At 33.5% G+C, this 15,181-nt stretch overlaps 1 protein-coding gene across 1 annotated transcript in view; it reads right to left on the bottom strand.

The window, feature by feature from the left end:
* The window catches only part of LOC132719014 (BRCA1-associated protein-like), a 43,616-nt gene that overhangs the window by 11,847 nt on the left and 16,588 nt on the right, over positions 1 to 15,181 (bottom strand). The gene's annotated exons all lie outside the window — the stretch shown is intronic.

The raw sequence follows: 15,181 nt of genomic DNA, 5'->3' as shown, positions 1-15,181 counted from the left end.
AACAAACTTGGTAGACACTCACTAGAAGATGTTCCATGCTTAATATCTAAACTCTACTGCTCTTTGGGTTTTCTAAAAGAAATTTTTTTTAAAGTTTTTTCTTTTGGTTGCCATGGCAACCAGAGTTCTGCATGGAATTTAATTCTTTGAACAACTTTGGTAGATTTTCATGCAATGAACTTCCCATCAAAGTTTCAACAAATTTGGCAAAGTGGTTTAGGAGTAGAAATTGTTTAAAGAAATATTGACACACGGATGGAGGGATGCACAGACGATAGACGATGGACAATGGGCCATCACAAAAGCTCTCCTTGAGGTCATTATCCGCAAATGAGCTTCAAAGACTTAAATGTAATTTTTCCTATACAAGTCAATATAATTTAAGTTAACCTGGGCCGATTTTGTGCTAATTTTGACCTCAATGGCATGATTTACATCACTTGTGTAATTCTACATACCAAATATCTAAGCTCTGGGTATTGTTATTTCAGGAAAGAAGATTTTTAAGACATTATTGCTATACAAATCTGTGTAAACTAAGTTAACCTTATTGCTGGGCCATTTTTTACTTCAGGGGTATGACTTAAACAACTAATGTAGAGAGCCATTGAGCCATGCTACCTGCCAAATATCTAAGCTTCTGGTAATCGTATTGAAAACTTACAAAAGAAGACCTTAATGTATTTTCCTTTACAAGTCTACATAAAGTAAGTGACTCCTGGGGAGGGGGCAAGTTTGATGAAAATTGAGTCAAAAATGTGACCACCAGAGTGTTCACAAGGTTTTTCCATATTTGGGCATAGTGACCTAGTTTTTGACCCCAGGTGACCCATATTTTCGTAATTGACCTAGAAATCATCAAAACAAACTTTCAGACCAATTTCAAGGATTTTTGATCAAAACAGTAGTAGCCACTAGAGTGACTTTACAAGATTTTTCTATTTTTAGCTCCTTTGACCTAGTTTTTCATCCGAGATGACCCATATTCAAAGTCATGCGAACAATTATCTAGACAATCATCCTGACAAAGTTTTCAGGTGAGCTAAAAAAAATCTAAGCTTTGAGCCATAAAGTTTGAAACAAGAAGACATAAGTAAGTTTTCCTAGGATATATTATAAGTCTACATAAACATAAGGGCCACGATGGCTCTGATTATGAAGGCTCAATACCATATTTTTTGGGCTGACCTGTGTGACATACATGTAGTTTTTGACCCCAGATGACCCATATTCAAACTTGACCTAGAAATCAATTAAAACACCTTTCTGAACAATTTCCAGGATATTTGGATCAAAACAAAAGCCTCTATAGTGTTTTCAAGGTTTTTCCATATTTGGGCTGTGTTACCTAGTTTTTTACACTAGTTGACCAATATTTGAGATTGACCTAGAAATCACCAATACAACCAGTCTGACCAATTTCCTGGATATTTGAATCAAAACAGTAGCACCTGTGTATACAAGGCTTTTCCAGATATGGTCTGTGTGACCTTCTTTCTGAATAAAAGTGACCCATATTTAAACTTGACCTTGAAATTGTAATAACAACCTTTCTGACCAATTTCCAGGATATTTGGACTGGAACAGTAGCCCCTAGAGTGTTTACAAGGTTTTCCAATACTTATGCTGTGTGACCTAGTTTTTGACCCTAGGTTCTTACTTGGCCTAGAAATCACCATAACAACTTTATTGACCAATTTCCAGGATATTTGGTTCAAAACAATAGCCTCTAGACTGTTAGCAAGGTTATTTTCATATCTGGGCTGTGTGACCTAGTTTTTGACCACATTGACCTATATTCCAAATTGAGCTAGAAATAATATAAACAGCCTTTCTGACCAATTCCAAGGATATTTGGGTCAACACAGTAGCCTCTGGAGTGTAAAGAAGGTTTTTCTATATTTGGGCAGTGTGACCTATTCTTTAACCCCAGTTAACCCATATTCAAACTTTACCTTGAAATTATCAAAATATCGTTGCTGACTATTTTCCATGATATTCTAGGATATCCCCTAGAGTGTTGACAAGGTTTTTAATATTTGGACTGAGTGACATAGTTTTTGACCCCAGGTGATCCATATTCAAACTTTACTTCGAAATCATCAAAGCAATCATCAGGACCAATTTCCTGGATATTTGGATCAAAAATAGTAGCCATTAGAGTGTTAACAAGATTTTTTTATCTTAAGCTCTTGTGACCAACAATTTGACCGGAGATGACCAATATACGAACTTGACCTGTAATTCATTAAGACAAGCATTCTGATAAAGGTTGATTATGATCCAAATTGTGTCTGATAGAATAATAACATACTGTTGAAGATGCCAGACACAGACCCATCACTATACCGCACCTCAACCACTTTATAACTTTAATTGATTTGACCTCAACATTTAAGGTAAATCAAAGGTCAAGGTCACACCTAAATTATAAAACATGTTTGGTTGCAAGTCTTCTTTTGGCAAAGTATTAATCATATCCAAACATAAATAAAAAAAAAATGACAATTTTACCAATAATTTAAAGCTCGAGGTCAAAGTTAGTTCAACCTTTAGAAAGGTCTTATCCAGAAGGTCTTTTTGTCAATGTATAAAGATAATCAATTTATCAATAAACAAGTTTCAGTCAATCATAAATTAGTGAAAATTCAATAATTTAACCATCAAGGTCAAGGTCACAATAGACCAAGGTCAATTAGAAGGTCTTATCCAAATGAATGCTGTGTCTTACTATTTATTCAATCCATTCATTAACAAGAACCAGTTGAACCGGGAGATGCTCCTTTATAGGTTTTGGACACAGAACATTTTACCTTTTGTAGTTTCAGAGTTATGTCCCAGACAAAGTTCAATAATGAACAAGAGCTGTCCGTAAGACAGCGCGCTCGACTTTTTTATTGCTTGCCAATAAAAAAAGTTTTTGCAGTAAAAGGCAATACAAGAATCTCTGTATTTTTAAAGTGAACAATGGCCATGAGCATTAAGATATTTAGTGAAGAATTATTTTACTGAATTGTGTGATACCCTTGAACACTGCAGCAAAGTTTGAAATGTTTAAGTCAAAAGAGGGCTGGTAAGAAAGAAAAAAAAACTGAGTTGAGCCTTAAATAAATTTAATAGTATTAAACCCACTTTGAGAGAATAAGGTATGTGAAATATGCATATACTACTGATTTTAATTTCAAGTACAAAAAGAGAAAAATAACTAGTTGTTTGATACCCTTGAATATTACAGCAATGTTTATATGACATAATTTATGGTAAAGTGAACAAGTGGATAGGAATGAATTTTTTTAGATTTTTTAAGTTTTTTAGTGCTTGCCTATAATACAAAACATTGACAGTTAAGGGCCATAATTCAAATAAAATCTTTGACAGAATTACCTTCTCCTGAACATGTTTGGGAATCATGATTGTAAACAAGTATTCCAACTTTCAAATTAATATCTCAAACAGTTCAGTCAAAAAGTGGACTGGTACTAAAAACTTAACCAAGATTCTAAGTCGATAAAAGGCCTTAATTTTTAAAACAAATCCTTGACAGAGTTACCTTCTCTTGCGTACAGATGGGGGTAATGATGTGAAATAGCATTAAAAGTTTCAAAGCAATATCTCAAAGGGTTAAGGCAATAAGTGGATTTTACCCATATTCAATGTATTTTCTAAGTCAAAAAGGGGCATAATTCTGTCAAAAACCTTGACAGAGTTATGTCCTCTTGTCTGTTGATGAAGGTCGTGATGGTAAACAAGTATGGTCAGTTTCAAAGCAATACCTCCAATGGTTTTGAAATAAAGTGAGGTGGTACAAAAAACTTAACCAAGCTCAATACACTTTCTAAGTCAAAAAAGGGCCATAATTCTGTCAAAAACCTTGACAGAGTTATGTACTCTTGTCTGTAGATGGAGGTTATGATGGTGAACAAGTATGGTAAGTTTCAAAGCCATACTTGTAATACTTCTGAAATAAAGTGGGGTGGTACGAAAAACTTAACCAAGGTGTGACGCCAACGCCGACGCCGACGCCGGGGCGAGTAGGATAGCTCCCCTTTTCATAGAAAAGTCGAGCTAAAAAGTGCCATAATTCAAAACTTGACAAGACAGAGTTACTGTTCTTTGCACTGCTCATCTGCTCAATTATATCCATCTACAAAGTTCTTTGTTCATATCTCTTATAGTTTCAGAGTTATGTTCCTGACAAAGTTCAAAGTGTAACAAGGGAAACATTGATGCAATATACGCCCATCACAGAAGCTTTTGACAGAGATGTGAGCACTACAGAAATGCTCTGGGCAATATCTGGAAAATATCTGTACTTTGACCCCTATGTGCGACCTTGACCTTAGCCGCAGGGACCTAAATTTTGCGCACAACACATCGCTTGACAATAGTGAACATTTGTGCCAAGTTATATTGAAATCCCTCTATGCATGTAGAAGTTTTGCTCTGGACAAGCTGTTTTAACAATGATAATTAACAAGAGGACCATGATGGCCCTGAAATCGCTCACTTGTATATAGGCCCCTGGGGTAGGGCCACTAGAAAATGTTTCATGCTTAATATCTAAGCTCTAGCTATCTGGTTTTTTAAACGAATATTTTTTAAGTTTAAGTTTTAAGTTTTTGTATTATATACATATAGGGGAAACAATGACCCCCTAGGACGGAGCCAATTTTGACTGTAGGGCTTTTATTTGAACAAACTTGGTAGACACCCTACAGAAGATGTTTCATGCTGAATATCTAAGCTCTAGCTATTTGAATATTTTAAAAGAAGATATTTAATGGTTTTACTTTATACATTAAAGGAAAAACAATGACCCCCCCCCCCCACGGGGCAGGGCAAATTTTTTATGCTTAATACCTAAGCTCTAGCTATTTTGTTTTTTAAATGTGGTGTGATATACGTTATAGGGGAAACAATGACCCCCTGGGGCCGAGCCAATTTTGACCGTAGGGCTTTTATTTGAACAAACTTGGAAGACACCTACAGAAGATGTTTCATGCTTAATATCTAAGCTCTAGCAATTTGAATTTTTTAAAAGAAGATTTTTTAAGTTTTTACTTTATACTTAAAGGGGAAAAAAATGATCCCCGAGGCCGGGGCCAATTTTGACCCTAGGGCTTTAATTTGAACAAAATTGGTAGACACCCACTAGAAGATGTTTCATGCTTAATATCAAAGCTCTAGCTATTTAGGTTTTTGAAAAGAAGATTTTTAAGTTTCACTATACACATATAGGGAAAACAATGACCCCTGGGGCGGGGCCAATTTTGACTGTAGGGCTTTTATTTGAACAAACATGGTAGAAATCAACTAGAAGATGTTTCATGCCAAAAATCTAAGCTATAGCTATTTGAATTTGAAGAAGAAGATTTTTTAAGTTTTTACTATATACAAATAAGGAAAATCAATGACCCCCCCCCCCCCGGGCGGGGCCAAATTTGACCCCAGTGCTTTTATTTGAACAAACTTGGTAGACTCTGACTAGCTGATGTTTCATGCCAAATATTTAAGCTCTAGCTCTTTTGGGTTCTTAAAAGAAGATTTTTGAAGTTTTTTCTTTCGGTTGCCATGGCAACCAGAGTTCTGCATGGAATTAAATTCTTTGAGCAAGTTTTAAAGTTCACTACCATAGGAACATTCTTGTGAAGTTTGGATGAAATTGGCTAAGTGGTTTATGAGGACATGTCCTTTAAGGACAACGGACGGATGGACACCGGACGAAAAGCTCACCATGTCACTTTGTGACAGGTGACCTAAAAATACTTGAAAACTTGAAATCATGGTTCAAGCAACTACATGTACTAAAAACTTTAGGATAACTTTGTTTTCCTGATTGAATTAAGGGTGTCACAAAATATAGGAAAGAGGCACTTATGGCAATTAAGTATTAAAATTAAAATCAATGTTTTTGTTTTCCTTAATGAGTTATATACATAATATCCAGTATTGAACATTTATAAATTACTATCTATTCTAGGTTACATTATGGCTGTACCTGCTAAAAAGTCATCCCAAAAACTATCATCTACACTATCTCGAGGGGGTGCTGAAGATTTTGACATATTCTGTGAACAATGTGACAGAGATGACATCAGACTACCTGCCTTTGGTTACTGTGTGGATTGTGAGGAACATTTGTGTCAAACTTGCTTCAACACCCACAGACGACCAAAATCACTACGTCATCACCAACTTCTAGATAAAGATCACATGCCACATGAACAAAACCCCCTTAAGTCGTTCAAATCTACTTCTGGTGGAAAGACAGCTGATTTGACAAAGTCTTGTCCTAAACATACAAATGAAATTATCAAGTTCTTTTGTCATGACCATAATGCACTTATATGTAGCGTTTGTGTAACCCTTCAACATACACCAACATCCTGCAATGTGGACTACATACCTGATATATCACGACAGATTTTAGGCAGCAAGGAGTTCAAAGAAACTCTAAAAGATATTGACAAATTAACAGACAAATGCTGCCAGATTACAAAAGATCTGAAACATAGAGTTGCTAAATCAACAACTTCTCTGAAAGATGCTATAGTAGAAATAGAAAACTTTAGAAAAGAGATAAACAAAAGATTAGATGAACTTGAAACGAGTATTAAAGATACTGTAACAAAAATCCAACATGACAACAACAACAAGTTGAAAACAACAGAAACAACATGTGATGACATCAACAAATCACTCCAAGCATCAGCTGATACTCTAAAACATCTCAACACCAACAAGAAAACTGACCAACTATTTACTGAATTGAAAATAGCTCAGCAACTGATATTACACAATGACAGTATAATTACACAACTACCAACAACCAATGATGTTGATGAATACAATTTTGAATCTAATCCAGCAATCAAAAAACTCCTTCAGAATGAGAATTCATTGGGGACATTGAGAAAACAGGAGCTGAAGAAACCAGCTGAACCAACAAATAAGGCTGCAGTACCAATGAAAATGTCTACCCCTAGAAACATCAATGTTAAAACATCCTCAGATAAAGATAATTGCAATATAACAGGTATAACTGTCTCTTCTCAGAACCAATTATTTGTAGCAGATTATACTAATTTCTCGATTAAAATGATAGATATAAACAGTGAAGCAATCAAACAACTACGGCTTGAATCATACCCCTGGGATATCACCATAGTGACCAGAGATACACTTGCTGTTACATTACTACAAATTAAAACAATACAGTTCATTTCCTTCTCCTCAAACTCTCTCTCATTGAAAAACAAACTTAAAGTAGATGGATCTTGCTACGGAATAAACCATCATCAGGGGAAACTTGCAGTTACCTTTTCATGTCCTGGTAAACTCCAAATCATGGACTTGAAAGGTAATATTAAAATTACAGTTGAGAAAGATTCCAATGGTGACAGTATTTTCAGTAGACCTTTGTATGTCACCACAAACAGTCATTCAATCTATGTATCTGATAGCCGCCAAGAATGCAGTTATATGGGTTTAATTGGCAGGGAGAGATGATAGGAAGGAATGTAGACATTGAAGGACCAAGGGGTATTAACACTGTTAGATGACGGGTCCTTCTTTGTGATTGATTACTGGACTAATGTGTATATTATAGAGTAAGTGGTGATTGTAAAGACAAAAGGACAACTATACTGGAGAATGTAGAGTATCCTCAAGCTGTATGTTGGTGTGCTGAAACCAGTACACTTTATTTAAGTACATACAGCTACAAGAAAGATAGTAACAATGTTATCAAAATATATAAAATGATGTAGAACCCAGAAATGGTAATCAATGCAGACAAAACAAAAAAATAAACAGTTATAAAATGCTAAAAGCTTTAATACAGCAAATTTAAATTCCATACTCCATTGAAATAACTATTATATAATGCACATTGAAATATCTATTATATAATGCAGCATTAATTTTTTTATTCTTGCTGCTACTTTGACCTTTCATTAATGTAAAATGTTTCACACAAATAAACAAGATTTCATGATATCAATAATAATGAATTCCAAATACTATTTTTGTATAAAGCACTATAGAAAATCACCATTGTTAACACTGAGGTGAATCATTCAAGAGTCACATGTCACCATTTATAGAATCATTGTACATTTCCATTCACATTCATCATTTATAGAATCATTGTACATTTTCATTCGCATTCATCATTTATAGAATCATTGTACATTTTCAGTCTCATTCATCATTTATAGAATCATTGTACATTTTCATTCTCATTCATCATTTATAGAATCATTGTAACATTTCCATTCTCATTCATTCATTTATAGAATCATTGTACATTTTCATTCTCATTCATCATTTATAGAATCATTGTACATTTCAGTCTCATTCATCATTTATAGAATCATTGTACATTTTCAGTCTCATTCATCATTTATAGAATCATTGTTACATTTTCATTCTCATTCATCATTTATAGAATCATTGTACATTTTCAGTCTCATTCATCATTTATAGAATCATTGTACATTTTCAGTCTCATTCATCATTTATAGAATCATTGTACATTTTCATTCTCATTCATCATTTATAGAATCATTGTACATTTCCATTCTCATTCATCATTTATAGAATCATTGTACATTTTCATTCTCATTCATCATTTATAGAATCATTGTACATTTTCAGTCTCATTCATCATTTATAGAATCATTGTACATTTTCAGTCTCATTCATCATTTATAGAATCATTGTACATTTTCATTCTCATTCATCATTTATAGAATCATTGTACATTTTCAGTCTCATTCATCATTTATAGAATCATTGTACATTTTCAGTCTCATTCATCATTTATATAGAATCATTGTTCATTTTCATTCTCATTCATCATTTATAGCATCATTGTACATTTTCATTCGCATTCATCATTTATAGAATCATTGTACATTTTTATTCTCATTCATCATTTATAGAATCATTGTACATTTTCATTCTCATTCATCATTTATAGAATCATTGTACATTTTCAGTCTCATTCATCATTTATAGAATCATTGTTCATTTTCATTCTCATTCATCATTTATAGAATCATTGTACATTTTCATTCTCATTCATCATTTATAGAATCATTGTACATTTTCATTCTCATTCATCATTTATAGAATCATTGTACATTTTCATTCTCATTCATCATTTATAGAATCATTGTACATTTTCAGTCTCATTCATCATTTATAGAATCATTGTTCATTTTCATTCTCATTCATCATTTATAGAATCATTGTACATTTTCATTCGCATTCATCATTTATAGAATCATTGTACATTTTTATTCTCATTCATCATTTATAGAATGATGGGTATTATCTTGTTTATGTTGTTAGTTGTTATTGTCCAGTGAACAGTCTTATGTTTTGTCAACTGTTGTCAAGAATTGTTCAATTATTGTCTCGTATATATGGGCTAGAGCATACATTTTGACAAGAAGATAATTATCATTGATTGACATTGAAGTTTCATATTTCTTACCTAAGGAAGTCAGAGTTAGAACTTAGTTTTAGTTGAAATCTAAAGTCTGTATACTGATTAATTCTTTGCTTAATTTAATTATTTGATCTAATTTTAACCTTTTACAAAACATTATTTGTTGGGTTGGGGGGGGGGGTTTGTAGAACTTATTTGAGAAATTCAGAAATGTGCACCTGATAAGATATTTTTGTCAACTTCAAAAGAAAAACCTCATTTCTATTTTATTTGTTTGTAATATAAAATGTTGAGACAATATTTTATTTAAGAAATAATATCGATCTGAGCGGTGTATTTCGGATATTTAACACCCGTTTGGAGTTTTGATGCGTAGGAATTGACCACGAAGGCCATCAGCCTGTGTGGTTATTTTTTTTGCATAAAAACGACAAAACTGGTGTTAAATAGCCGATAACACTGCTAAGACCGATATTATTTCGATTCTAATAAGACAAAATAAGGAAGATCACCAATGTTATTTTTTCAAGTGGAGATTACTTCCGTTGCCGATTTTTGTATAACGCTGTTCGATTTCGCACTCTTCTGTTGCTAAGATATAGAAATTATTAAACAAAAGTTATTACACGAAAAAAAGTTATTTTATCAAGTTTTCAACAATTAAAACTTACGTCTCAGACTGGATTGTATTGAGTTTACATCAGTGTTTGATTAATCATTTGGCGTCATTCATGAGTTATTTACAAACGATGACGTCATTACGCCGCGCCGCAAACGGATTGGCGCCGTTTTGTCAAAATATTTATTAACTGATATAGGTCAAATCTGTGACGTTAGTGTGTGTGAGATATTATTTCAGCATTATATGAAAAGAAAACATTATAAGAACAGAAAATATCAATAAAAATGTTTTTTTTTGTTGTTACTTTAAAAGGCTTTGTAAACTATATAATCGATGGAGAAAAACATAACAGCCACATATACAAGTAGTCCCTAACCAGTGTTTATTGGCAGTTTAACACTGTTTTTTTTTTCTTCTTTGTCTACAGTGATAAAATCAAGAGGAGTGTTAGAATTTATTATTTATGTATTTATGTAATTTGTTCTATTGCTTTATATAGACTCTCAAGAACAAAGTTCAGTATCTTGTTGCCAAAGCAAAAAAGGAATATTTTACTAATACACTGGATGAGAACAAAAATGACTCAACCTCTTTATGGAAAACTGTTAAAAATCTTGGTTTGCCTCATTGTTCATCTTCAACCAGTTCAAATATTTGTTTAAATATTGATGATAATGTGTGTTTTGAAAAGAAACTTATTGCTGAATCATTTAACAAATTTTATACAACAGTTGCATGTAAACTTGTTGAAAAGTTGCCAGAAAGTATGCATAAATTTGGTACGAATTTTGTTAATACTTTTATGCAAACAAGGGTGTTTTTGCAAACAGTTTTTCTTTTTCCATTGTTTCTGAAAGTAAAGTTCTTAAATACTTAACTTCATTAGGTGTCAAAAAAAGCTACTGCTTAGATGGTATACCCTCACGTTTTTATCAGAGATGGATCCCCAGTTATTTGCTAGTCCATTAGCTCATATCATAAACTTATCCCTTAATCCAAGGTCAAGTCCCTGATGATCTTAAATCTGCAAGGAGTTGTTCCCCTCTATAAAAAGAACGACAAATTGTCTGTTGGTAATTACCGCCTGTGTCCATTTTAAATGTTGTATCTAAAATCCTTGAAAAGGTGGTTTATGACCAGATTGAAGCTTATTTTAAGGATAAAGATCTGCTGTATAAATTTCAATCAGGTTTCAGGAGTGGCTTCTCTACTGATACTTGTCTGATTCACCTTACAGACTTTATCAGGTATGAAAATGATAAAGGTAATGTTGTTGGTATGGTGCTGCTGGATTTGCAGAAAGCGTTTGACACAGTCGACCATTCCATTCTTTTAATGAAACTGCAAGCATCAGGTCTTAGTATTGACATCCTAAATTGGTTCAAATCATATTTATCAGATAGACAGCAGCTTGTAGATGTCTCTGGTACTTATTCTTCCAATTCCAAAATTACATGTGGTGTTCCTCAGGGCTCAATCCTTGGACCCCTTCTCTTTTTTAATTTATGTAAGTGATATGTCAGCTGTGGTCAAAAATAAATTGCTTTTGTATGCTGATGATTCTGGTATCCTTGTATCTGGTAAAAGTTTATCTGTTGTTGAAAAGGCATTGACAGATGATATGGAATTGGTCAGCCAATGGTTAGTGGACAATAAGTTGTCATTTGCATTTGGGTAAAACCGAGTCAATTCTATTTGGGTCCAGGCAAAAACTTAGGTCACAATCTAACCTGCATATAACCTGTGATGGTACATCCATTGAATCAACTTCATCTATCAAGTATCTTGGGATTACTATAGACCAAAATTCTGTCATTTTGCGCCATGGCCGAGTCTGTTCTTAAGAAGGCCAACTCTCGGTTAAAATTTCTTTTACCGCAAGAAAGAGTTTCTTACTCAGCATACCAAGAAACTTCTGGTTATGTCTCTTATTCAGTGTCACTATGATTACGCATGCTCTGTTTGGTATAATAGCTTGACACAGTCTTTAAAAAATAAGTTACAAAACTTGTCAAAACAAAATAATGAGATTTGTACTTGACTTGGACTCTAGAGCCCACATTGACCCATCCCACTTTAAGTCCCTTAACTGGTTACCGGTCCACAAAAGAGTTGAACAGATAATGTTGTGTCATGTTTTTAAGATAAAAAATGGCCTATCTCCGGATTACATGTCTGAACACTTTATTTCACAAGATTTCATTCATAATTATAGTACAAGACTTAGTCAAAAGGGTGGATATTGTCTACCTAAGGTCAAAGGCCAGGGTTCTAAATCATTTGCTTTCTCTGGTATTAAATTATGGAATGATTTACCTGTCAAGTTAACGGAGATCAACAGGTTACAAAGTTTTAAGGTTGCCATCAAAAGTCATCTTATGAACAGTATTTAAATTTTTTTTTTAAACATGTTTTTACATATTTCGGCTCAGGATTTTAAATTGTCTGACATTTATCTTATTACAATTTTAGTAATGTGTTTTAAATCCTAGGTGTAAACAGGAGTATCATTAACTCAAGATTTGACTGTGATATACATTTTTATGATTTATTAGTATTTTTAAACATGATTATATTAAGGTTTGCCTCTCTATGTCATGCCGCCAATACAAAGGACCACAATGGAAATAAGAGCTTTTTTGCCCTTTTTTGTGTTATCCTTGGTTTTGGTGAGCATGTCATAGTTTTACTCGTATGTGATATAGTATTTAATAATGCTCATTATTTTATCCTATGTTATATTGTCAACTATGTATATGCTTCCTTTGCCGAAATAAATCTATCTATAAATCTATCTATCTATCTATATTTGTCAATAAAATTTGAACCCTGGATGTTGAGTTGTTCTCTTTACTCAAGAACTGGTTGAACCGAGTGATGCTCCCAGAGTACACAGAAAAGTATAGCTCTTGAAGTGACAGAGTTATGTCCCTGACAAAGTTCAAAGTGTAAAAATGAACAAAGGGCAATAATTACAAAATTAAGCAAGGCAGAGTTAAGGTTCTTTTGTGCTGCACTTCTATTTAATGATCTATCTACCTACAAAATGTCATTTTGATATCTCTTACAGTTTAAGAGTAATGTCCCAACAAAGTTCAAAGTGTAAAATAAACACAGGGCAATAACTCCAAAATTAGGCAAGGCAGAGTTATGGTTCTTTTGCACTGAACTTCTACCCAATGAGATCTATCTACCTACAAAGTTTCATGTTGATATCTCTTCTAGTTTTAGAGTTATGTCCTGGACAAAGCTCAAAAGTGTTAAAATTAACAAAGGGCAATAATTCCAAAATTAGGCAAGGCAGAGTTACAATTATTATGCACTGCACATCTACTCAATAAGATCTATCTACCTACAAAATATCATGTTGATACCTCTTGTTGTTTTAAAATTATGTCCCGGACAAGAATAGTGGACTGACGTCTGACCCAATAGGGATAAAGGGCCATTTTTATTGTTATTTTCTTTTGTTATTTAGAAGGCCATGGTTCTTTATTCTATTGTTACTGAATGAATTCTATTGTTCTCTTTTGTTCTGTTTACAGTTAGATAGCCCCCTTTCCCTATTTGGTAGTGCGGACAGACCAAAGGCTGGACGGTCCAAGCGGCGACTATATGCTCACCCTTTGGGGATCTTAAAAATCAATTACCACCCCAGGGCGGGGCCAATTATGACCCAAGGGCTTTAAACTTGGTAGACACTCACTAGAAGATGTTTCATGCTAAATATCTAAGCTCAAGCTCTTTGGGTTTTTTAAAAAATAGCACCCAGAGTTCTGCATGGAATTTAATTCTGTGAACAAATTTTAAAGGTGTCCACCAAATGAACTTTCTTGTGAAGTTAGGATGAAAATTGCTTAGCAGTTGATGAGGAGATATTGTTTAAAGTAAATGCTATCGCATGGGGACGGCTGGCTGGCCAGACGAAAAGCAATCACAAAAGCTCACCAACAAGTGAGCTTAAATGGGCAATATTTATGTTGAAATCCATAATAGAGTTATGGGCCCCCAAAAGTGACCGATCATGCTTTTAAATACAACTTTGTTCGCTCGAACTCTTAGGGCCTGTGAAAATTTGTTCGAGAGATTGGTAATTCGAGCCAACCAAGTTTGAACTATTATCACATAGGACACAGACCTAAAGGTTTTCCAGTTTACATCGGTCAATGATAAATAAGTCAATTATATAATTATTTTAGTATATCAGTTCATCGAATACATCAATTCTTTTAAATATTAAGTATCCCAGTGTTTTCAAATGAGTATTTACTGTATGCTGTGTCAATCTATATCCATGCATATTGTTATTTGTTGAGTTCAATTGGGCAGCCATTTTCACAACTTGTTGAACAATGTTCAAAATATATTTATATATTCATTATGATATAATTGATAAATTTTATTTTAAACAATGAATTAATAATTTTTTTTTTAAAAAAAAGCAACATTCGTAGTCATTTACTAAAATAAACACACATACAAGTATCATTCTATAAATAGATAACACTGTTACAATTCACGTTACATGCAACACCATGTGTTAACTAAAGGAAATTTGACTTGACTTGACCATGGCTGTATTTAAAGCTGTCCAGGTAAATGTCATTTATCTATATTTACTTTTGCACATTTAAACTTATTTCACAAGTTATTTTCTTTTTATCTTTACTAAAGATGGCAAACAAACAATGTTATCATAACAAACAAATCAGTAACGACAACTTTAATTTTGTATCAATTAACCTTAACTGCCTTTAAAAACATGTGTCACCCGCTGTCATATATATTGAACATATCTACCTGCAACTTTTGTTGTTTTTTTGTGTTTGACCGTAAAGGTGTGATTTTCACTATATTTCTGCCAAAGGGACCAGAGATCAAGTTTGTGAGTTTGAGCGATCGGTGTTCGAGAGATCCGATGTAGAAAAATATATATTATGAAGGAATTTTGGAGGGACTGGGCGATGAGTTTGAGCAAGGGGGATGGGGATGGGGTATTCAAGCAATCGGAGTTAAAGAAAACAAAGTTTAACTGTAAGTGTAGGAAGTTTCAACTCATTCCTTTCTGTAGTTTTGGAGTTACAAACTTGCATACATAACTT

This window comes from Ruditapes philippinarum, unplaced genomic scaffold (genome assembly GCF_026571515.1).
Source record: "Ruditapes philippinarum isolate M1 unplaced genomic scaffold, ASM2657151v2 ctg13322_1_1_1_1, whole genome shotgun sequence".
Taxonomy (NCBI): Eukaryota; Metazoa; Mollusca; class Bivalvia; order Venerida; family Veneridae; genus Ruditapes; species Ruditapes philippinarum.
This window is presented reverse-complemented; position numbering and strand designations above follow the sequence as displayed.